Source organism: Petaurus breviceps, unplaced genomic scaffold (assembly GCF_028583685.1).
Source record: "Petaurus breviceps papuanus isolate PSGF00001 unplaced genomic scaffold, PetGlider_PUasm1.0 90626, whole genome shotgun sequence".
NCBI lineage: Eukaryota > Metazoa > Chordata > Mammalia > Diprotodontia > Petauridae > Petaurus > Petaurus breviceps.
Window position 1 is genome coordinate 1,377,294 of NW_027187290.1, and position 10,540 is coordinate 1,387,833.

The window sequence follows — 10,540 nt, forward strand, 5'->3', positions numbered from 1 at the left end:
GTACTCTACTGCACCACCTAGATGCCAAACAGGCCCTTAGAGGTCATTAAATCCCACCTCTTAATTTTTACAGAGAAGAAAAATGAGGTCCAAGACATTTCAGAGACTTGTCCAATGTCCACAGAGATAGTTTATGGCAGGGTAGGGACATGTGGGGAAATGATTCAAACAGGTTGTCACAACCACAAACCTACTTCTACGGCGTATTTCTGTTGATAAAGAAACAAAATATAATTTTTCATTTTATTTTGCTACATTTTCATGAAAAGAAATAATTTAAATATATTTGAGATAAATACCTTCATGCCTATTTATTCATTTATAACCATATTTGAATATCAACATTAATACCATTTGCCAAATCCCAGCCTTTTGATGAAGGTGAATCCATTCAACATAAATACCAAGAGACTCTAGTGACTAACCTGATTTTCTATCATAAAAATCCAGGGGAAGCTGTGTAGATCACTGTGTCCTTCCTACCCTGTACCATCCACGCTTCAATATACATAATGGTTGGGAGGAAAAGATAGGTAATGGAAAGGGTCAAACAAATTACAATCAGCCTTCAGTTTTATGACCTGTACTAGACACTTGGGTGGATGAAAGCACACCCGGACTCAGGTGTGGGACTTGAGTCCTAAACTGTCAAGAGAGAGACAAATTAAGTCTACTCTGCTTGGGTCCAAGGAGTTGATGTTAGAGTAATGGGTAGAAACTGCAGAAAAGCAAATTGAGGTTTTCTGTAAGGAAAAATCTTGAGGAAAATTAGAGCTATCCAAAAGCGCTAACTTGGAAAATAGTGGGTTCACTCTTGCTATAAGCCTTCAACTCCAAAATTCTGTGATTCAATATGGAGTATTGAGGCATTCGCTAATTACCTACACAGTAATTACCCAGGTAATTTTCATAACCTTGGCTCAAAATATTTTCCTAACAAAGTTGTTCCAAGATGTCATGAGTAGTGAATTTTCAAAATATTCAAAAGGAAGTTAGATGACCCCCTGTCAAGGATGTTTTGAATGGGATGGTCAGGTTTGTACTGAGTGACCTCCAAGGTTCCCAGGAGTCTATTTCTGTCCAAACTGAATATCACATCATGTATACATAGTCCTGCCAAAATTGGGCTTGATCTTTTTGTGTGTGCCATTTTTGCCATTCCAGTGGGCGTAAACTAGTACCTTAGAGTTATCTTCCATCTATCAGATTACAAGAACTTTTAGCATCTTTTCATGTGGTTAAAAACAATTCCTATTTCTTTCTTCTCAAATTATTCATATCCTCAGACCACTGATCCATTGAAAAAAGTCCATCCTCAGTTTCCCTGACATATATCAGTTTTTTTTTAGATCCTGGATTTTAGTATTTCACCTGAAATATTTAGCTGCAAATATATCCTCCCAAACCTTTATCTTTTCTTTTTCATTTTGATGATAGGACTTTTTATCAAGAGGGTTCTTATGTTATTCCTTGGATGCTCAATGCCATTACCTTTGATGTCTAACCCATCTGGGTCTTTTCTGGACAGGACCCTATTCTTTAGACCATTTTTCCCTTCTCCGGGGGGCCATCACCAGTCATCCTGACCTATATCTTGCCACTGAACTGGGATGACTCCGAAGAAAAAAGTGAGGCTAAGTAAATGCCCTTGGACTAAAACAAATTGAGAAAAAGAGGACATTGACAGATAAGGGCAATTCCCAACTAGGTAACTAAAGAGAGAAATCATGTTACCAATGTTGAAATGAGTGATTAATTTAAATAGCTCCCTCTTTTACTGGTCAACCAGAGTACTAAAGAGAAGCAGCCAGGTATATCTACCAGTTATCTACTTTAGCTAGTCACCTACAAACACACTACTAGCATGTGGGACAAAATGACTTGGAATGAATGAATACACTAAGCCCCTATAGGTGGCTATCATTGCTTAATGAAGAATATCAACCTTTCTTCTAGGTGCTACTCTGTGCTGCTCAGAGGCTGTCAACATTCTCTAGTCCATTCAGTCAGTAAATAAGTATTCTAGTGAATTTCGGTGTGCTTCTCTCTTCAAGTTTAGTTTGTGCCCTAGTATTACTGTTGTAGGCACATGGGCCAGGACATGGGCACAGCAGTTCTAACATGTGCTTATGTAAACAGAAAATTCATGAGAGGCAGTATGGTGCTATGGAAAAAGTCCTGGATATGATATCCAAGGACTCAGGTTCAAATCCCAGCTATGATACTTCGTGTGTGACCATGGTGAAGTTAGTTGCCTTCTCTGGGCCTCAATTTCTTCTTCAATAAAATGAAGAAACTGCACTAAAGGACCTCTGAGATCCCTTTGTAGCTCTACATTATATGACTTATTCATTTTGTTAAATTAAGTAACAAAGGACTTCAGGATTTAGAGTTGAAAGGAACCCTGGACATTATTTAGTTCAACCCCTCCATTTTACAGACAAAGAAACCAAGTGATAATTGAGGTTACTATAATTCTTTATTGGAAATAAAACCTTAGTTGTAGAAAAGCTATTTTCTCAACTATCTTGCTAAAAATATATAGGATCACAGATACACAGCTGGAAGAGATCTTCAATATCACCTAGTTCAACCTTTTCATTTTACAGATAAGAAAACTGAGGCCTGTAAAGGGTAAATGACCTGACCAAGGTCATAGATAAGACCAAAGTGGCAAAGCTGGGCTTAGATGCCTTATTAAAAAATAGAAGGTATTAATTGGACTTCTAGCCAATATGGCTTCCTAAACAAGAGAAAGATGACCTATGTTCTATCTACCTACTCTAGAAAAATTCTGAACTTCTCACCGGCCAGAAAGTCAATGAAAAACTACAGTAAGTGACTTATTCTACATCAGAAGTACAAAAAAAAGATCACTCAGGAGACTAACAATAAACAGAAAGGGAGCCCAAAAATGCAGAATAGCTTTCTAGTGCGAATAAGATCAAGTATAACATGTGAAACTCTGTGTCCACATGTTGCTTATAAGAAAAAACACCTGAAATAGAAATATATACACAAAGTTAAAATAAAAGTCTGGAGCAGAATCTAATATGCTTCAGCTGAAGTGGAAAAAAAGTCTGGATAGCAATCATGATCTCAGACAAAACAAAAAGCAAAAATAGACCTAATTGAAAGAGATAATCAGGGAAACTTCATTTTGCTAAAAAAGAGTCCAAAGACAATGGAGTAATATCAGCTCTAAAAATATATGTACCAAATGGCAGAGCATCCAAATTCGTTTTTTCTTCAGCGCATCCAAATTCTTAAAGGAAAAGCTAAATGAGTTACAAGAGGAAATAGACAATAAATAGACAGTAATATAGTAGTAAAAGAGACAGTAAATAGACAGTAAAACAGACAGTAAAAGTATAATATTGTGGGAGATCTCAATTTATCCCTTTCAGAACTAGATAAATCAAAACATAAAATAAATAAGAAAGAAGTTAAGAAAATTAATAGAATTTTAGAAAAGTTAGATATGAAAGACCTCTGGAGCAAACTGAATGGGAATAAAAGGAGTTTACCTATTTTCAACTATATAGGGCACCTTCACAAAAAGTGACCATGAATCAGGGCATTAAAACTTCCCAAACAAATGAAGAATAGCAGAAATACTAAATGTATCCTTTCCAGACCATAATACAATAAAATTACATTAAAGGACTTTAAAAACATAGATTAAAAATTAATTGGAGACTAAATAATCTAATCCTAAAGGATAAATTAAATTGGTCAAAGAACAAATTGTGGAAATAATCAATAATTTTATTAAAGATAATGAATACAATAAAATAACAAAAAAAATTGTGGAATGAATTCATGGCAGTTCTGGGGGCAGGGGGGAGTGGAATACACACACATATACATATACATACATACATGGTTATATTAATAAAAGAGAGAAAGAATAGATAAGTGAATTGGGCATGCAACTAAAAAAAAACTAGAAAAACAACCCAAAATATCCCCAATCAAACACCAAAATAGAAATCCTGAAAAATCAAAGGAGAGATTAATAAAACTGAAAGCAAAAGGAAAAAAAAAACCTCATTCAACTAATAAATAAAACTAGTAGCTGGTTATATTGTGAAGAGGGGAACAATCAAATAGATGAACCATTGGTTAATTTGTTTTTTTATTTGAAAAAATCAAATTACCAGTATAAAAATGAAAAGGATGAAATTAAAACAAATATAATGAGCTATTTTGCCCAATTATGTGCCAATAAAACTGACAATCTAAGTGACATGGATGAATATTGACAAAAATATAAATTGCTTAGACTAACAGAAGAGGAAAGAGAATAATCAAATAACCCTATCTTAGAAAAAGAAATTGAAAAAGCCATAAATGGGCTCCTTAAGAAAAACCTCCCAGGACCAGATGGAATTACAAGTTAATTCTACCAAAAAAAATTTTAATTAATTCCAATACTATATAAATTATTTAAAAAATAGTCCTACCAAATTCTTTCTATGACACAAGTATAATTTTGAAACCTAAACTAGAGAGAGCAAAATCAAAGAAAGAAAACTACAGATGTTCCTAAAACTACAATTATCCTAATGAATACAGACGCAAAAAAATTTAAATAAAATAGTAGCAAGGAGGCTATAGAAATATATAACAAAAAATAATGCACTATGATTAGGTGGAATTTATAGAATTCACTTGTAAATCCATCTGGTCTTGGGGATTTTTTTTCCCTAGGACGTTCATTCATGACCTTTTCAATTTATTTTTCTAAGACAGAGTCATTTAAGTATTCTATTTCCTCTTCTGTTAGTCTGGGCAATTTATGGCTTTATAATGCAGTGCTGGTTCAATAGTAGGAAAACTATATCCATAATTGACGATATCATTAAAAAAAACTAAAAATCATATGATGACCTCTTTAGATACAGAAAAAGCTTTTGACTAAATATAACACCCATTTCTATTAAAACATCAGAAAGCACAGAAATAAATGGAGCTTTTAAAAAAAATTTCTGTTTAAAAAAAGTATTTTCTGTTTAAAATTAAGAGCAAATATTATGTGTAATGGAGATAAACTAGAAGCCTTTTGAAAAAGATCAGCAATGAACTATAACTTAGGTTAGAATTCTGGGAACCAGGATCCAAATTTTAGTTCCACCACTTAAACTCCCTGGATTTCAGTTTTAGTGCAAAAGTTAGTGAATGTAAGCTTATAATTTACAAAGTCTACTCTCTTTTCTTTTGGGGAAATATTAGGGGCTTTGTTCTGCAGTCATGTGGCTCCTTGATCTTCACAGTTTTTCAAAATTCAGTCAAAATATTACTCAAACAAGATAGGATGCAAAGATTAAAACCTATCATCAAAGGCAAAAATAGAAAAGATGAGCAATGAAGCAACGATGTTCATTATCAAAATCATTATTCAATATTGTACTAGAAATAGTGGCTATAGTAACAAGACAAGAAAAAGAAACTGAAGAAATAATAATAGGCAACTGTAATGCCATACACGAGCAGCTTTCCAGAAGAATGCTACTGTGAACAGCTTTTAAGGTTCTGATTACACAGTATAGTGAACACTCTATTTATTCAGTAACAAATGAAAGCAAAACATTCACAGAAAATCAAGGTACAGCATTCACAATATTACAACTTGTCACAGAAAATTACAATATAGTATTCACAACAGCTTATCATTAAAATGGCCACATAGTTTCCACCATAGTGGCCACAAAGTTTTGAACAAAGAACAATCATCTCGCTTTTGTGGGTTGGTGGAGCGTGAGGCGGCAGCACCATGAAGGCCTCGGGCACCCTGAGAGAGTATAAGGTTGTTGGGCGCTACCTGCCCACTCCCAAGAGACCAGTGCCACCTCTTTATCGCATGCAGGTCTTTGCTCCTAATCATGTGGTAGCGAAGTCCCAGTTCTGGTATTTCGTTTCCCAGCTGAAAAAAATGAAGAAGTCTTCTGGAGAAATCGTATACTGCGGACAGGTCTTTGAAAAGTCCCCTCTTAGAGTGAAGAACGTTGGCATCTGGCTGCGTTATGATTCCAGGAGGGGGACCCACAACATGTACAGGGAGTACAGGGACCTGACCACTGCTGTTGCCATCGCTCAGTGCTACCGAGATATGGGAGCCTGTCACCGTGCCCGGGCCCACTACATCCAGATCATGAAAGTGGAAGAAATTCCTGCCGGCAAATGCCGCTGGCCCACAGTCAAGCAGTTTCACAACTCCAAAATCAAGTTCCCTCTGCCCCACAGAGTTCTGTGTCGCCAGCACAAGCCACGCTTTACTACCAAGAGGCCCAACACCTTCTTCTAAGATTAGAGACAATGAGGCACCTATTTGGTTTAAATAAATTTCTCAATTGGAAACCCCCCCCCAAAAAAAGAACAATCATCTCAAAGTACAATAGTAAAAGTCTTCCACTCATGGGGTACACTAAGTTAACTCAATCAGTCACTTATTCAGCAATCAATTACTAAGTATCATTAATCACTAAGTATAATCACTAGAAAATACACAGACCCTCCACCCCTTAGGTCACTAGTAAACTACAATTTCATCACTACTCAGTACCCATGGAGAGGTCTTTTCATCTTGACTCGAGGCAGGCAACTCCTACCTGAATCCACCAGTCACCTGGATTCAAAGGCAGACAGCTCCCAGTTCCTTGTCCAGCTCTCCGTGTAAGTCCTGCTCCACACTGAAGTTCACAGGGTCCAGTTCATCTCAAATCCTTCACAATTCCTGTTCCCAGGAATTCATGGCTCAACCAAGCCACAAACAGACAAAGTCCCTGCATCCTGGTCATGCATCCTCAGTCTTCTGCAGCTCATTCAAAAAATGAGAATCACCTTATCCAGCTGGGGAGGGGTGGGGATGAGCTCCTGGGCTCCTCTTCAGGAGAAGTTCTGCCACCACAAGTTCTCAGGAAATTCTGACTCAGCTCTTGATTATCATTTCTCTTCTACTCGTGCATGGTGTTACAGCAACAAGAAGACAAAACTATCCCTCTTTGCCACAGATGTGATATTATACTTAGATAATCCTAGAGAATCAACTAAAAATCTAGCTCAAACAATGAACACTTTTAGCTAAGTTACAGGATATAAAATAAACCCCCATATATTATCAGTATTTTTATATGTTACCAGCAAAATCCAACAGGAAGAGATAGAGCAATTCCATTTAAAATCACTGCCGAGTATAAAATACTTAGGAGTCTACTGACCAAGACACACCAGGTATTTTATGAACACAACCAGAGAACACTTTTCACACAAATAAAGAGAGAACTAAGCAAATGAACAAATATTCATTGTGACTCATGAGTAGGTGAGTCAATATAATAAAAATGACAGTTCTACCTAAATAGATTTACCGAATTAGTGCCATATCGCTTAAACTGCCAGAGAATTATTTTATACAAGTAGAAAAAATCAGCAATCATCAATGCAATCTGATACTGGCTAAGAAATAAAGTGGTAGATCAATAGAAGGGATTAAGTATATGATATACAGAAAAAAGACTATATTAATCTATTGCTTAATAAACCCAAAGATCCAAGCTATTAAAGGAAGAATTCACTATTTTAAAAAACTGCTAGGAAAACTGGAAAGCAGTTTGGCAGAAACTCAGCATAGATACATCTCACACTACAAACCAAGATAAAGTCAAAATGGGTATATGATTTTGATATAAAGGGTGATACCATAAGAAATTAGAGAAGCATGGAAAAAATTACCTGTCAGATCTATTAATGGGGAAGATTTTATGATCAAACAGGAGAAGATTAAGAGAAGTAAAGTGGATAATTTTGATTACCTGAAGTTAAAAAGGTATTGCACAAACAAAACCAAGCTCTAAGTGTTGCATAAAGTCTACTTCAGCTGCCTTTGTGGCCACTGGAAGAAAATGTTCTCATCCACCCATTCTACCAGTCAGAAGTCTTCACATACTTAGGGTAGATAGCCTCCTAATTCACTGACAGGTTTGAGGTCTATCAGTTACTCTCAATCTGGGTTAGCTCATCTGCAGATGCAGTTTTACCATGGTGTGGCTGTTATACATGCTATAGCTTCTTGGAGCCACAGGTGAAAACTGGGTAATAGGTGGATACCAAAGGTGGATGAGAAGCCCTGAAATCAGCTCAGCAAGTCCTCACACCAAAGGTGCTAGGTGCTCCCTAGATACCCCATACACCATAAGAAGGAAGATAATACCAATGGCAAAAGAAAATGTAAACAAAACAAACTTCTTGATCCTAAAAGGATGGGGGGAGGGGATAAAGGAGAAAAAAGAGAAAATATTTAATATCTACAGGGATGCCTAAGATCACCTCTTAAACAACCGGGGAATGGCTGAACAAAGTATGGTATATGCATGTAATGGAATACTATTGCTCTATAAGAAATAACAAGAGAAATTATTTCAGAAAATCCTGGGTAGTATGAAGTTATGGAGTGCAATGAGCAGAACCAAGAGAATAATTTATACAAGGACAACAACATGGAAAGGAAAAAACAATATAGAAAGATAAAGAATTTTGATTAATGTAATAATCAACCATGTCTCTAGAGGACCTATTGTTAAACATTCTTCCAAAGTCATAAGTAAAAGCAACTGGAGTTTATAAACAGGAATAAATGGAAAAACCTACAGTCTCCATGTTTATATAACATGGTATTTACAGTCGGAATTGTGTAGATTTATAGGGGGAAAAGTCCTGGGTAATAACTTCTGTTTCTATCTCTAAGCCCTTGAATGAATGAAAACTTCCATTGGACTTAAGGTGCAGAAAGAGACATACGCTTTTTGGACACATCCACTATGTAATTTTGTTTGACTATGCTTACCTGTTACAAGGATATTTTTCCTTTCTTTTTCTTACTTTTTAATTGGGGGAGAGGTGCTAAGGAAGGGATACTATCAATAGGGATGCCAAAAAGAGGGCCACTGAGATGAGCAGAATACTTTCCGAAAAACCTGGGAAGACTTACATAATATGATGTAAAGTGAAATGAAGAGAACCAGAATGGTGTACACAGAAATAGCAATATTTATTGTAGGATGATCAACTGGAATGACAACAATTCTTAGCAAGATAATAATCCAAGACAATTTCAAAGGACTTATGATGAAAAATGTTATCCATCTCCAGAGAAAGAAATGATGGGGTCTGAATACAGATTGAAGCATGCTCTTTATACTTTATTGATTTCTTTTGGGGGGGGTGTCTGTGTTTTATTTTGTAATATGGCCAATATGGAACTGTTTTACATGACTACACATGTATAATCTATATCAAATTGCTTGCCTTCTGAATGACAGCGAGGTGGAGGGAGGGAGAAAATTTGGAACTCAAAATTTTTGTTTACATGTAATGGAGAAAAAAGGGCAAAAAGAGGGCCACTGAAACACTTATTAAATACACACAAGAAAAGTTCAAAAGGAAACATAGGTAAGCAGGGAAGTTTTGAAAGTAAAGTACAAGATTTATTAAATACTGTTTTTAGAAATTACACTATGAAATGGAGCTTCGTGGCTTCATAAAGAATCCTCTTTTTATATTCTATTATGTATATGACAATGTTATTTTTATTGTTTAATTTAAAATTAAACTCAGAATTTAAGTTTTTTTAATTAAAAGAAGGCATTAATTCTAATGGTAGAAAGGAAAACTAACATTATTCATCCATCTTCACTCCAAATTAATTTGGACTACTGTAGAAAAAAATTCCTAAAATCATGTTAATGAGCCACCAATATGAAGATCATCAAACAAGAAACTTATGGTCACAACAAAAGGGGAAGGGGGTGTAGAAAGTCACATCAAGAAGATGAAGTAATTTTGTGTTTCTATAAGAATACACAGTCAATGGTTGAAAGCAAAAAGAGAATAAATTATAACAATGAAGTCCCATTGAAATTTTCATTTCCATTCAAGGTCTTTAAAGCTAGAAATTTAAGTCATTGCCCAGGACTTTTTTTCCCTGTAAATCTATACAACTCTAACTGTAAGGACCATGTGATGTAAACATGGAGATTGTAAGTTTCTCCATTTATTACTGCTTATAAACTCCTGTCGTTTTCACTTATGATTTTAGAAGAAAAGACTAAATACTCACTGGAGCCCATATCATTACTATTCGCTTTTGTGATTTATCCTAAAAGATCCTCCTGGAAAATTAGTATTATTCAAAATTGTTTGAAAAGTTCACTCCTCCCAACAGTGACTTCTAAATCCCTTCCAGATGGCACCCAACATTTCATTGGCCTTTTTGGTTGCAGCAATGCAATGGACTGATGCCTTCAAGGAATAATCCTGCAATAACTCTCATAGAACCATAACTCAGGCAGAACAACTGGGGCTTGATCCAAGGGGGTCAAAATCTAGAAGAGGCACAAGGAGCATTTTTAAATCTTCAAAAGCAAAGAAGCACCTGAACTTAGTATCTAGTTACCAAGAATAATTAGCTTAAAGTATGAAGATATCAGATGCTGGCTTCCCCCTCCTCCCTACCTGAAATTCCCCAACCTGGGGACCATAT

The 10,540-nt window shown here is 35.7% G+C and overlaps 1 pseudogene; it reads left to right on the forward strand.

Moving 5' to 3' along the window:
- The first annotated feature begins 5,775 nt into the window (after nucleotides 1–5,775).
- On the forward strand, nucleotides 5,776–6,337 carry LOC138143057 (large ribosomal subunit protein eL20 pseudogene; annotated as a pseudogene).
- The last annotated feature ends 4,203 nt before the right edge of the window (nucleotides 6,338–10,540 follow it).